The 16,129-nt window shown below is 43.6% G+C and overlaps 1 protein-coding gene across 3 annotated transcripts in view; it reads left to right on the top strand.

Annotated features, from left to right (window-relative positions):
* The window catches only part of LOC123428985, a 58,604-nt gene that overhangs the window by 10,111 nt on the left and 32,364 nt on the right, over window positions 1-16,129 (top strand). The window lies entirely within an intron of this gene.

The raw sequence follows: 16,129 nt of genomic DNA, 5'->3' as shown, positions 1-16,129 counted from the left end.
CCTTCGACCTTTCTTATCCCACTTTGTTGTGGTCTATTTTGATGACATCTTGATCTACAACAAAGATAAGGATGAACAGTTTGACCACGTTCAGAAGGTGCTAGAAGTACTAAGGGAAAATGAGCTCTACGTCAACTTGAAAAAATGTGTTTTCCTGCAAACACAACTTCTTTTCCTAGGATTCATCATAACATGTGACTATATTCGTGTTGATGATTCTAAGATTGAAGCAATCCGAGAATGGCCAACTCCAAAGACCATTTCTGAGGTAAGAAGTTCTCATGGCCTTGCAACTTTCTATAGGCGATTTGAAGAATTTCAGCACTATCATGGCACCAATTACCGAGTGCCCGAAGAAAGGAAAGTTCCAATGGACAGAAGCGGCTGAAGCTAGTTTCAATGAGATCAAGCAAAAGCTCTCATAAGCTCCTGTCTTGGTTCTACCTGATTTCAACAAGACTTTTGAGTTGGAATGTGATGCAAGTGGAGTAGGCATTGGAGCTGTTCTATCTCAAGAAAGGAAGCCTGTTGCTTTTTTTAGTGAGAAGTTAAGCGAAGCTAGACAAAAATGGAGTACCTATCAGCAAGAATTGTATGCCGTTATCAGAGCCTTGAAGACTTGGGAAGTCTATTTGCTGCCTAAAGAGTTCATTGTTTATAGTGACCATCAATCCTTGAAACATTTTAGAAATCAAAAGCATATTGATCACATGCTAGCAAGATGGGCAACATATCTAGAGAGATTTAACTATCTCATTGTGCGTAAATCTGGAACTAACCGAGTGGCCGATGCTTTGAGTCGTCGTGCATGCCTCTTGACTTCTTTTGAGGCTGAACTTCCAGGTATGGATCAAATAAGGGAGTTATTGAGGATGATGAAGACTTTGGCCATGTTTGGATAAAGCACCTCAGGGACCAGCCATTAGGTGATGACTATTTGGTGCAGGATGGCTATCTCTTCAAAAATGATCGTTCATGCATTCCAAGGAGTTCTTTGCGTGACAAACTAATTAGTGAACTCCATTCATGTGATCTTAGTGGCCATGTTGGACGAGACAATACTATCGCTAACCTAGAAGCTCGCTACTTTTGGCCACAACTAAAGAGAGATGCTGGAAAGTTTGTTCAGCGACGCTGAAAGGATGTGGATGTCGCCTAGGCGGGGGGGGGGGGGGGGGGTGAATAGGCGCTTTAAAATAATTAAGGTTTAGGCTTGAACAAATGCGGAATAAAACTAACGTTTAATATGTCAAACACAAAACCTACAAACAACTAGGCTCACCTATGTGCACCAACAACTTATGCTAAGCAAGATAAACAACTAAGTGATAGCAAGATATATTACAATAAACAATATGTCTATCACAAAGTAAAGTGCATAAGTAAAGGGTTCGGGTAAGAGATAACCGAGGCACGGGGAGACGATGATGTATCCCGAAGTTCACACCCTCGCGGATGCTAATCTCCGTTAGAGCGGTGTGGAGGCACAATGCTCCTCAAGATGCCACTAAGGCCACCGTAATCTCCTCACGCCCTCGCACAATGCAAGATGTCGTGATTCCACTAAGGGACCCTTGAGGGCGGTCACCGAACCCGTACAAATGGCAAACCTTGGGGGCGGTCACCGAACCCGTACACGTGGCAACCCTTGGGGGCGGTTACCGGTACCCGTACAAATTGCTCGGGGCAATCTTCACAACCTAATTGGAGACCCCGACACTTGCCCGGGGCTCCACACCACAATGGTTGAGCTCCGAGACATCACCAAACTTCTAGGACGCCAAAGCATCCGCGAAGAACAATATCTAGGGTACTAAGTAAGAAAGGTAATAAGCTTCTCAAACTTCACTTCCACGTATCACCGTGGAGAACTCAAATCGATGCAACTAATGCAATGGCAAGAACACACGAAGTGGTCTAAGTCCCTCACACTCAAATCCCTCCACAACAACGAAAGCTATGGAGAAATATGAGAGGAAGAACAAGGAGCTCACAAAGAACTCCAAGATCAAGATCCAAGGGGTTCCCCTCACATAGAGGAGAAAGTGATTGGTGGAGTTGTGGATCTAGATCTCCTCTCTCTTTTCCCTCAAAACAAGCAAGAATCATTGGAGGGATTGAGAGTAAGCAAGCTCTAAGAATGTCAACAATGGAGGTAGAACAAGAGCTCAATGGATAGATAAGACCAAGGGGGAAGAAGACCCCCTTTATATAGTGGGGGGAAAATCCAACCGTTTTCCCACTCTTTGCCCGAGCTCCAGCGGTACTACCGCTGGCATTCCAGCGGTACTACCGCTGACCAGGGGCGGTACTACCGACGGCTAGCGGTACTACCGCTGGTTGCAGCGGTACTACCGCTGGCACTCCAGCGGTACTAACGCTGGCCCCTGGTAGTGCAAAGGCACTGCCACCGTCACGAAAGTCTTCGCAAAAATGTCCGACGCAGTACAACCGCAAAGATGACGGTACTAAAAACTTGGAGCGGTACTACCGCTGGCCAGGGGCGGTAGTACCGCTGGGACAGCGGTACTACCGCCAGCTCTAGCGGTACTACCGCTAGGGCCAGCGGTACTACCGCTAGGGCCAGCGGTACTACCGCCAGCTCTAGCGGTACTACCGCTCGCCACAGAAACAGCCATAACTTTCGCATACGAGCTCCGAATCGAGCAAACCCAAGCTTGTTGGATTCAGGACGACAAGAGCTATCCAAACAGCGACTGGAAATCTTAAGATCATGCAGATATGAAAATGCCAATGATATAGAGATGTGAGTCCTCTATGAATGAAGAACCGGCAAAAACTCTAACATCGAAAACATCATAGTAGATGCATATGGACTCCGTTTTCGATGAACTCGAGCTTGTCACGAAGATGACCATAAGCTCTAAAACTCACAAAGAGAAACAACAAACAAGAACCAAGAAGTATGATGCAAGGATGCAAATGGTTTGAGCTCTTAACGAATGATACGATCAAGCTACTCACTTGAGAGCCCCCCTTGATAGTACAGCAATCTATCATAAACAGAAAACCTATCAAGGGCAAACCTATACCTTGCACTTCGTCCTCTTGAGCTAGATGATGATGATCTTGGCTTCCTCAAGATGGACCACCTTTCTTGATTGCGTTGGCTTGATGAAGACTAGTTAATTGCTCCCCCATACTCACTATGGGTGAGCCACTCTTCAGCATATCTTCACAAGTCCATTGCCTCCACAATGGACGGCAAGCTTTAAGCATGATATCTTCGTGCTGATCGACTTGAACTTGCACATCGCAATCTTGATGACGATCACAACTTGACGTCATACTTCATGGGTTGTATGAGATCTTCCCTTTGACGCAAGCCCATGGAAACACACCTAACCCCCACATAGAACTCTCACGAAGACCATGGGTTAGTACAAAACACGTAATGGACAATGCTTACCATACCATGGGATCACTTCATCCCTCTCGGTACATCTTGTACGCTTTGTGTGTTGATCATCTTGATTTACTCTTTGTCTGAGATCTTGATCAACCATGTGTCTCTATGACCATTCTTTGGATAATACCTTGAATACCATCTTGGTCATCATATAAACTCCTTGAACCCAACAGATGGACTTCAAGAAGTGCCTATGGACAAATCCTATGAATGTAACTTAAGGCAACCATTATTCCATAGGAATTGTCATCAATTACCAAAACCACATATGGAGATATATGCTCTAACAATCTCCCCCATTTTGGTAATTGATGACAACTACTTCAAGAGAGTTTATATAAGGAAATAAGCATAACCAACCGCACACATACAAAACAATACTGCATGCGTGCAAGATGTAAATGCTTACGCAATAAAAGCAAACCCCTCTAAACATATCCAAAGTAAACTCTCTAAACTTCTCCCCCATTGGCATCGATTGCCAAAATGGACGAAAAGTTTAGAAAGCCAATATATTTGGTGGTCCTCCAAAAAGTGTGTACTTCTCAGCAAATTAGTGCAAAGAAATATACAAATACAATGATAAGTAGTTGGAGGAAAACAAACTATATTGAGGACCCAAAGATTGCAAATAAAAGAATTGTATGCCACAAGGACATACCAAAATAGAGGCAAACAATCAAAAGATACCGGATGGAACAAACAATCATATGGTCCTTTGAACCACATGAATAAAAGATATTATGATAAAAGCAACGGAGTGTTTTATCAAAACTAGAGAAGCTCCCCATGATTTGTGCACTAATAAGAGATTTTTGTATATGATACAAGTGCACAAAATAGGATCGTTGCTCCCCCAAAATTAATAAAAACACACAACGGGTGCAAGAAGAAAGATGACACAATAAGCAAATCTCTTGCACAAAACAAGTGGTTGAGCAACATGTAAAAGAAGCAACTTAAGATTAGGCTCAACCAAAATAATGTGTGTGAGTCATGGCAGGGCATTTGAGAAGACTAAGATAAGGATGAACATTACTCATCAACATAGTCTTGATGAAATGAGACACAAAGTGCAAGACATATCATTCCCACACACACATACTAGAAAATGGGTTCACAAGCTTACTAATAAACAAAATAAGAACCAACGTTTGTGACAACCCATGGTGAAGAAAGGAAATAAGAACCTTGTTAAGAGAGGGGGGATACCGATCAAATGGCAAAACCCTCATCAAGACAGGCATGAGGAAAAATAATCTTCACGGCCAAAGAGTGCATCAAGATGTAGGAAAATAAGATACGCACTCAAGACAAATCCTTTCACGAAGCCATCAAAAACTGAAAAAGGAAATGCAACAGTGGACGTAAAAGAAAAGAGGATATCAATTAGAGATGTAACTTCTCTCATGTGTAAAAGATTCTAAGTAGAAGACAATTATGATGATATATATCCACAAAGAAGAATGTACACACGAAATGGTTACAAGAAGGAACAAACTAGATATCCAAAAGGAAGTCATAAATATATCAATAAAATCTTTTGCTTGGAAGCATAGCACATGGCCTAATATTTTCTTATTGTACAATATGAGCTTCCAACATACGAACATCAAAGACATCCCAACTAGTAATAAGACATCATCGTTAGGATGCTTTGAGAAAGGAAACAAGTACTACAAGAACGAATCAAGAGATTCATGCCATGATGCAACCTGTAAAGAAAAGACAGGGGCCTTTGCAAGAAAAGAATGCATGAAGTAGATATTTGTTACCGAGACAACATTGGATTGATGTAGTAGATAGTTGTTCTTTGATCATCCTAACTTGACTTCAATAATCACATGGTCTCAACACCTTCCTTATAGGTGAGCCGAGCATCCAATGCATCTCCAATTGTTCCTGGAACAACAAAACAAACAAAATGGTGCCCAAACTCATTGGGACCAAAGAGTTAGAAAACCAACAATACATAGGACAAACTCCACATACATATGTGCATATAGATATGAATTTGAATTTCATACACACGTTAGCCATTTTATGACAAGGTGGAGTTTCCCCTATATATTGGGTCAAAGAAAGAAAGCATGCCAAAGGAAATACATATAGTAAATATGCATGCTCAAGGCTTTCAAGAATCCAATCGACATATAGTTGATAAGATACCAAAAGACAAGGTATCAAGTGATAATAAGATAGCAAATGAAAAACTATCACTTGAGGGATATCAATTAAAATATACAACAAGGCATGAGATATCCATTGACACATGCCAAACAAAAAGGAAACAAGATACCAATTGAAGGAAAACAGACACGAGGTATCTAGTTTCCAAAAGAGAGCTAGGTTCCAACAAACCAAACCCTCGACAAATTTTCATGATGGCACAAAGCATCATAAAGAGCAAGACTTGCCTCCCATCAACATACGCTTGATGGGGATCAAAAGATTTTATGATGGGCGAATAAAAAGAGTGTTCTAAAGAAAATAAGATAGCTCCCCCAAGGGTTGTGCATTATATAGAATTTGTATTTAAATACAAAATGCACAAGATGGGATCATCACTTTCTCTATATCTATAAAAACACTAGACAAGTTAAAATAGATCCACAAGAGGCAAGGAAGACAAACGAAACACAAAATCTAATGTAAAGATGGTTAGCAATTTCTACCACATGATGGGAATACCAATTGTTAAGGACAAGAAGTATTTTGGAAATGATACTCATTGGTAGATCGCAAATATATCCAAGATCATCTTTACCCATAAAACGCAAGCAAATGACACTTGTAGAGCAAACATGCCACCTAGGAACAAGATAATTTACAATATCAACACTAAGTGGCAATACCTCAAATGTACACATTTTCTAGTCTTGTAATATGCACATAGCATATTACTCCCCCATAATGTGATAACCCAACAATATTAATAAGTGGCAAACGAAAAACCAACAAGAGACAATTAATGGACCATTTACAATTTGAATTTCTCATGAGTACGAGATACCACATAGAAGCTAGATAATCTTGAAATATCAATACTAAGTGGTATTTCCCATGTATACATATTTATAGGATCGTGAGGTGTGCAAAGCACATCACTCCCCCATAATGAAATAATCCATTAATCTCTCACAAGAGCCAATCAAAGGTACAAACAAGATGCAATAAGGCTCAATACAAGACTCACATGTACATGATATGCAAACCAACATACACATATTCGCTTACTCAAGATAAGCAAGTTGGAAGCACAACATATACAAACACATGCAAGGTACAAAACCACAACATGCAAAAGGGGCAAGCAACTAACAATGTAAATAGTTTAAGTACAAGTTATCGTAAGGAGGCACATTGGATATAAGATAGAAACTTGATAATCCAAATGACTTGGCTTGAGATAATATGAATGATGAAGATCCCTTAATTCTTCATTATGTATCCAAGTCTCTAATGTCCTCCAAATTCACCTATTGATCAAGTTTGAACTTGTTGGTCCCCAACCACGTTGGGTCCTAAGAGGTTAGTCACAATAGGCTTGGCAACCCAAATGGTACTTTTCTTGACACCACTTTGAGTACCAACAAACTTGGCAAACACATTGCCAACCTTATCCTTACCAAGAGAATAGATATCATCAATAATGATTGGGTTGGATAAATTACCTCTCGTGCAAGAAGAAGCGAAGTGACCCTTCTCACGACATAAGTAGCAACATCTACCCTTTAATTTCTTCCCTATTGATTTCTCAACATGAGGAGTGTTGGCTTGGTTCTTCTTAGGAAGGGGCCTTTCTTCAACTTGTAGTTGAGTATGTGAGTGCACTTGTGGCCTCTTCCCTTGTTGCTTGTGACTTTGGGGCTTCTTCTCTAGTGGGCAAGATCTAACATGGTGCCTTTCAATTTTGCACTTGAAGCAAATAATCTTGGCCAAATTCTTGACTTGTTCTTGGCCCTTCTTCTTGAAGCTTTTGGACTTCTTCTTCTTGTTGGAGTTGAATCCAAGTCCATTCTTATCATTCGGGGATTTTTGTCCACACAAGACATTGTTGAGTGTGGACATCCCTTCATGCCTCTTTTTCAAGTCTTTCTTCAAGGAAGTGACTGGGCCTTGAGCTCATTGATTTCCTCTACATGGTTAGTATCATCACAAGTACTAGAGGAAGTATAAGCTTCATTGTTAGAGCAACAAGGCATGGAAAGTAATTCATCACAAGATGTAGCAACATTATGAGTAGATGAATTACAAGGACTAGCACATGGCAATATAGCTTTTTGACTAGAAGTAGTGCTAATGTCCACATGAGGCTCACTCGATGTTACCTTGGTAGTAATAGCCTCATGAGCTAATTTTAGCACATTATGGGATGCTAGAAGATCATCATGAGAGTTTGTGAGCATTACATGACTTTCTTCCAATTTTCCATAATTGCTAGATAGCAACTCAAGTTGAGCCCTTAGCTCAACATTCTCCTTTAAAATGGATGCTTCACAAGAAGTAGAGTTAGTAGCACAAGCATCATCATTAGCAATAAGAGGAGAGGGCACCTTGGCAAGCTCTTTAGCATATGAAGCTTCAAGTTGAGCATGAGACTCGGTGAGTTCGATGAGCGAGCTCTTAATAGCCCTTGAGCCATTTTCGAGGTGCTCATAGTCCTCAAGAGATCCCTTTAATCTAGATAATTCTAGAGCAAAGGTTTCCTCAAGAGATACCTTGGTGGTTTGTTCATTATCAAGAGCTTGAGATAGCTCTGCGATCTCATTAGCGTAATCACGCTCATGACCTTCCATTGTCTCAATGGTGGCCTCATGCTCCTCAAGATGAGCTTCCAACTCCTCAATGTATTTCTTGCCCTCAGTGGCAATAGACATGATTTCCAAGAAGTTGGAACGAGCAAGTTTATTCTTATAAAGAGATTTAAAAATCATTTCACCCTTAATTTTTAAGGATGCAATATTATCACTCTCTTTATCATTATCCTCATCCCCATTATCATCAACATCATCATCATGAGATATATTGGAATTCAAAGTAGGAGATACCTTTGAAGCCTTAGCCATAAGGCAAAAGTGAGTCATAATAGATGATGATGTAGGATCCCTTGAAGCATCATTCAAGGCCACATCTTGTTCCATGGAGTGATGAATTTCCTCTACATTGTTAGCACAACAACTCGAGGAAATATATACATTTTTATCATGGCAACAAGATATAGGAGGCATATCATCATGAGATTTAGACACGCAGTTTTTACATGATATGCACGGACTAGCAACACAAGCATGTGACACATTTAGAGTGCTCGAAGTGTTAACGCCCAAAGATGAAGCATTGCAATAATATAGTGATGAAGGATCATCAACAATAAACCCACTTTCATTATTGCAATGGTCACCACTACTCACATATCATTACCTTGTGGCAATCCACATGTAGGTGAAGTAGATGAAGTTGAGAAGACCACACGACCGGAGGTGGAGGGAGAACAATCATCCCTACAAATCTTGGACACACCATATTTATCTTGAAGCTTTGTCCACAATTCATGAGTATCCCGGAATGGCATGAGTTGAAATATAACTACATTGCTCAAAGCATCAAAAAGCACATTAGAAGCTTGAGCATTGAGATAAGAGTTTTTCTCATCCTCTAAGGATATATTTTGAGAATCCTTTGGAGGAGAAAAACCCATATCTACAATTCGCTCTAAATTTGGGTCCAAGACCCGAAAGTGATTAAGCATGCGAATTACCCAAACATCAAAATTTGTACCATCGAAACTAAGAGTGTTAGTGGATCCTAAACCCCTAGTCGACATCCTTACTCTCTAGGTGGTTAAACCTAATAAAGAGAGACCTAGCTCTGATACCAATTGAAAGGATGTGGATGTCGCCTAGAGGGGGGGGGGTGTGAATAGGCGCTTTAAAATAATTAAGGTTTAGGCTTGAACAAATGCGGAATAAAACTAACGTTTAATATGTCAAGCACAAAACCTACAAACAACTAGGCTCACCTATGTGCACCAACAACTTATGCTAAGCAAGATAAACAACTAAGTGATAGCAAGATATATTACAATAAACAATATGTCTATCACAAAGTAAAGTGCATAAGTAAAGGGTTCGGGTAAGAGATAACCGAGGCACGGGGAGACGATGATGTATCCCGAAGTTCACACCCTCGCGGATGCTAATCTCCGTTAGAGCGGTGTGGAGGCACAATGCTCCCCAAGATGCCACTAAGGCCACCGTAATCTCCTCACGCCCTCGCACAATGCAAGATGTCGTGATTCCACTAAGGGACCCTTGAGGGCGGTCACCGAACCCGTACAAATGGCAAACCTTGGGGGCGGTCACCGAACCCGTACACGTTGCAACCCTTGGGGGCGGTTACCGGTACCCGTACAAATTGCTCGGGGCAATCTCCACAACCTAATTGGAGACCCCGACACTTGCCCGGAGCTCCACACCACAATGATTGAGCTCCGAGACACCACCAAGCTTCTAGGACGCCAAAGCATCCGCGAAGAACAATATCTAGGGTACTAAGTAAGAAAGGTAATAAGCTTCTCAAACTTCACTTCCACGTATCACCGTGGAGAACTCAAACCGATGCAACTAATGCAATGGCAAGAACACACGAAGTGGTCAAGTCCCTCACACTCAAATCCCTCCACAACAACGAAAGCTATGGAGAAATATGAGAGGAAGAACAAGGAGCTCACAAAGAACTCCAAGATCAAGATCCAAGGGGTTCCCCTCACATAGAGGAGAAAGTGATTGGTGGAGTTGTGGATCTAGATCTCCTCTCTCTTTTCCCTCAAGAACAAGCAAGAATCATTGGAGGGATTGAGAGTAAGCAAGCTCTAAGAATGTCAACAATGGAGGTAGAACAAGAGCTCAATGGATAGATAAGACCAAGGGGGAAGAAGACCCCCTTTATATAGTGGGGGGAAAATCCAACCGTTTTCCCACTCTTTGCCCGAGCTCCAGCGGTACTACCGCTGGCTGCAGCGGTACTACCGCTGGCATTCCAGCGGTACTACCGCTGACCAGGGGCGGTACTACCGACGGCTAGCGGTACTACCGCTGGTTGCAGCGGTACTACCGCTGGCACTCCAGCGGTACTAACGCTGGCCCCTGGTAGTGCAAAGGCACTGCCACCGTCACGAAAGTCTTCGCAAAAATGTCCGACGCAGTACAACCGCAAAGATGACGGTACTAAAAACTTGGAGCGGTACTACCGCTGGCCAGGGGCGGTAGTACCGCTGGGCCAGCGGTACTACCGCCAGCTCTAGCGGTACTACCGCTAGGGCCAGCGGTACTACCGCCAGCTCTAGCGGTACTACCGCTCGCCACAGAAACAGCCATAACTTTCGCATACGAGCTCCGAATCGAGCAAACCCAAGCTTGTTGGATTCAGGACGACAAGAGCTATCCAAACAGCGACTGGAAATCTTAAGATCATGCAGATATGAAAATGCCAATGATATAGAGATGTGAGTCCTCTATGAATGAAGAACCGGCAAAAACTCTAACATCGAAAACATCATAGTAGATGCATATGGACTCCGTTTTCGATGAACTCGAGCTTGTCACGAAGATGACCATAAGCTCTAAAACTCACAAAGAGAAACAACAAACAAGAACCAAGAAGTATGATGCAAGGATGCAAATGGTTTGAGCTCTTAACGAATGATACGATCAAGCTACTCACTTGAGAGCCCCCCTTGATAGTACAGCAATCTATCATAAACAGAAAACCTATCAAGGGCAAACCTATACCTTGCACTTCGTCCTCTTGAGCTAGATGATGATGATCTTGGCTTCCTCAAGATGGACCACCTTTCTTGATTGCGTTGGCTTGATGAAGACTAGTTAATTGCTCCCCCATACTCACTATGGGTGAGCCACTCTTCAGCATATCTTCACAAGTCCATTGCCTCCACAATGGACGGCAAGCTTTAAGCATGATATCTTCGTGCTGATCGACTTGAACTTGCACATCGCAATCTTGATGACGATCACAACTTGACGTCATACTTCATGGGTTGTATGAGATCTTCCCTTTGACGCAAGCCCATGGAAACACACCTAACCCCCACATAGAACTCTCACGAAGACCATGGGTTAGTACAAAACACGTAATGGACAATGCTTACCATACCATGGGATCACTTCATCCCTCTCGGTACATCTTGTACGCTTTGTGTGTTGATCATCTTGATTTACTCTTTGTCTGAGATCTTGATCAACCATGTGTCTCTATGACCATTCTTTGGATAATACCTTGAATACCATCTTGGTCATCATATAAACTCCTTGAACCCAACAGATGGACTTCAAGAAGTGCCTATGGACAAATCCTATGAATGTAACTTAAGGCAACCATTATTCCATAGGAATTGTCATCAATTACCAAAACCACATATGGAGATATATGCTCTAACAGACGCCCTATATGTCAAACCTGCAAAGGCCAAGTGCAGAACACAGGGTTATACATGCCTTTGCCTGTTCCTATTGCTCCATGGGAGGACATCTCTATGGACTTCGTCTTGGGTTTGCCAAGAACAAGATGAGGGAGTGATTCCATGTTTGTGGTCGTGGATAGATTCTCTAAGATGGCTCATTTCATCCCATGCTGCAAGACGACGAATGCTCATCATGTGGCAAACCTATTCTTTCGAGAAGTGGTCAGACTTCATGGAGTTCCAAGGTCCATCGTCTCAGACTGTGATAGCAAGTTTCTTGCTGCATTTTGGCTCACTTTGTGGAAGCAATTCAACACCGATTAGAAATTTTCTAGCACTGCCCATCCACAAACAGATGGACAAACTGAAGTGGCGAACATATTTTTAGGTAATCTGATCCGGTGCATTTGTGGAGAAAGAAAGGGACAATGGGATTTGGCTTTATCTCTTGCGGAGTTCTCCTACAACAACTCCAAGCATAGATCCACAGAAAGGAGTCCTTTTTCCATTGTCTACACTAAAGTTCCAACACATGTGGTGGACCTGGTGAAGCTACCATCACGGGAAAACTCAAAATCAGCATTGTCCTTTGCTGATAATTACACCGAGTTATTTGAAGAAATTCATGGTGTTTTGGAAGCACAAAATCAGAAGTATAAACAACTTGTTGACTGCAAAAGGAGGCCGGAATCATTCCAAGTTGGTGATAAGGTGGTGGTCTACCTCCGAAAAGAGAGGCTGCCCTTAGGTGTTAAAGGGAAGCTTAGGCAGCGAAGGCATGGGCCCTTCTCTATCGTGAGGAAGATAAATGATAATGCTTATGTGATAGATCTTCCAAGCGACATGGGTATTGTTAGGAAGTATTAGTATTAGTCTAGGAGTCCTTATTAGTCTATTAGTATTAGTCTAGGAGTCCTTATTAGTCTATGTTTACTTTCCTTGCACCTCAAGTCATGTGTAATAAATATATGCCCCTTGGGCCTTCAATACAAATAAGTTGCTTTTCTAACATAGTATTAGAGCCTAGGTTTAGGTCTCCGGACGCCGCAACTCGTCCTCACGATCCATTTTTTTTCCCGTTCCTGCTCCAGCCGCCGTTCCCGTCGTTGGATCCCGATCTCCCGCCGGATCCCGATCTCCCGCCGGCTCCCGATCTTCAGCCGGTCCCGCCGGCCCCCGCGGGTCTTTGTCCCCGGGTGCTGCAGATCAGGCCGGATCCCACCGGCCCCTGCCGGATCTCGCGATGCTGTCCGCTGGCCCTAGCTGGATCCCGCTACCAGCTTGTCCGCTGCCCGGATCCACCACCTACTGTCGGATCGACGCCAGCTTCAAGCCGCCGCCCCGCCGGATCCCCCACCGCCTCCAGCCGCCACCGCCTCCAGCCGTGGATGAAGGCCGTGGCGCGGCGGAGGTCGTCCTGGAGATTCGTTTCGGTCGCTGCTCCCTCGATCTGGAGGCCGCTGCTGCCTCGATCTGGTATCAACTCCACCCGCCGCGACCTGCTCCCTGTCTCGCTACGTCCGTCCGGCTCCCGGTCCGTTGTGGTGCCGCTGGACGACCCTGTTGTCGTCGCACTCTTCGCAGTGCTGGAGGCATGCGCAGGCTTGGCCGGAGCGGGAGGTGTTGACGTAGCCAGATCCGCCGTGGCGTCCGTCGTGGTGCCACTGGACGAATCAGCTTCACCGGGCTGTCTCATCAGCCTCCCTGCTCTCCTCTCGGGCCAGCGCTGCTGCGCACGAAGGCCGCTGCAACGTCGCCTCACAGCCCCGGGTGGCTGCTACAACTCAACCACCCTGCACCAGCCATTCATGCACCAGCGATGCTAGCTAGCTGGTTGAACATGTCTGCTCAGGCACCACTGAGGACGGGTCAATTCATGAACCAACTATTCTAGCTACTTTCTGCTGCTACTTCGCAGCTTAGCTTAAAAAAATACAATGTCTTCTGCATACACGATGGATTTTGCATCTTTGTGTCGTGTATGCTTCCTAGCTTTTAGCTTTCTTCTTTTCCGCTGCGTCCACCAAATCCGCCGATATTATGTGTTTCTCATGCCATGCGAGTCCACCATACCTTAGTCCGTCAGCCTTTCTCCGGTCCTGATCCTCTCTATGCAACTTTTGTGGCCTACTTGCCCTTGTTGTTTTCTATAGGATTTTTTGGACTTCTTTTGCATTGTCGATCTACGTTCATCGTGCCTTATCCGTCGAGTTTCTTTCGCCGACGGTTGTCATGGACTATGATTTTCTGCACAACGCTTTATTCTCTTGATGTGCCATCTTCTTTTGACAACCCATCTTCTCTTGATACTTATGTTGTATCTTCAAGTGATGCGGTGTCTACCTCTGATGTGCCATCTCTTCGTTCTCTCCTTCGGCGACTCGACAGGTTTTGAAGACTCTTCATGCTACAACGACACTCTCAAGACGCGGATTTGGATTATCATTGTTTTTTAGTATTACACTTCTTCAAATGCAATGCTATTGCATACGCTTTGCATTTGAGGGGGGGGGGGGGGGGGGGTTAGGAAGTATTAGTATTAGTCTAGGAGTCCTTATTAGTCTATTAGTATTAGTCTAGGAGTCCTTATTAGTCTATGTTTACTTTCCTTGCACCTCAAGTCATGTGTGATATATATATGCCCCTTGGGCCTTCAATACAGATAAGTTGCTTTCCTAACAGGTATATCCAACACTTCCAGTGTTGCGGACTTGAGTCTCTACCATCTAGAAGAAGGGCTCTATGAAGATAACTCGAGGGCGAGTTCCAAACAACCAGGGGAGAATGATGAGTAACACCAGATGAAAAAATAATAATCATATGTCAGATTTGTTTGGTTATTTCTAGATGCTTGCACACCAGTGCAGTATTTCTTTTTCTTTTCTACCTTACCTATTTTCTAGGGTCCTCTAGTTGTGAGTAGCTATGAGTAGAATGGTGAATCTTAAGTAATGTTTTCTAGAGTGTTCTAGCCATAAGTAGAAAGTATGTGAAGGCTTCCCAAAGCCCTATAAATAGAGGTCCTCACCTCTAGTTTGTTAGCAGACTATGTACCCCCACTACCTATAATAGAATTTGGTGTTCTTATCCAAGATCTTGTAGTACATCTTGTGCTCTAGGAGTTCTGGATTGAACTCTTGCTGCCATATTGGCCTACACTCGCCTCTAGAGCAATATCTAGCGCAACACGTTGAAGTAGTTCCTTCAACACTTGTGTTGTACACATTGTAACAACAAGGTGGAGTTGCTCCTCGACAACCTTGTTCTGCTTCAGGTGGGCCTTGGAGAAACACAAAGTCTGAGCAAAGTACATTACCCTCATCAAGGACATGTACGATAATGCTATGACAAGTGTTAGAACTAGTGATGGTGACACTGATGACTTCCCGATTAAAATAGGACTGCACCAGGGGCCAACTTTGAACCCTTACCTTTTTGTCTTGGTGATGGATGAGGTCACAAGGGATATACAAGGAGATATCCCATGGTGTATGCTCTTTGTGGACGATGTGGTGCTAGTCGATGATAGTCGGACGGGGGTCAATAGGAAGTTAGAGCGATGAAGACAGACCTTGAAACCAAAAGATTTTAGACTTAGTAGAACTAAAGCCGAGTACATGAGGTGCGGTTTCAGTATTACTAGGCACGAGGAAGAGGAGGTTAGCCTTGATGGGTAGGTGGTGCCTCAGAAGAACACCTTTCATATTTGGGGTCAATGTTGCAGAAGGATGGTGATATCGATGAAGATGTGAACCGTCGAATTAAACCCGGATGGATGAAGTGGCACCAAGCTTCTGACATTCTTTGTGATGAGAATGCTACGAAAGCTAAAAGGCAAATTCTATATGACGGCGGTTCGACCCGTAGTGTTGTATGGCGCTGAGTGTTGGCCGACTAAAAGGCTACATATGCAGCAATTAGGTGTAGCAGAGATGCGCATGTTGAGATGGATGTGTGGCCACACAAGGAAGGACCAGTCCGGAATGATGATATACGAGATGGAGTTGGGGTAGCGTCGATTGAAGAGAAGCTTGTCCAACATCGTCTGAGATGTTTGGGCATATTCAGCGCAAGCCTCCAGAAGCCCCGTTGCATAGCGGACGGTTAAAGCGTGCTGATAATGTCAAAAGAGGTTGGGTAGACTGAACTTAACATGGGAGGAGTCGAGAGATCTGAAGGACTGGAGTATCACCAAAGAACTAGCCATGGACAAGGAT

Source organism: Hordeum vulgare, chromosome 1H, assembly GCF_904849725.1.
Source record: "Hordeum vulgare subsp. vulgare chromosome 1H, MorexV3_pseudomolecules_assembly, whole genome shotgun sequence".
Taxonomy (NCBI): domain Eukaryota; kingdom Viridiplantae; phylum Streptophyta; class Magnoliopsida; order Poales; family Poaceae; genus Hordeum; species Hordeum vulgare.
This window is presented reverse-complemented; position numbering and strand designations above follow the sequence as displayed.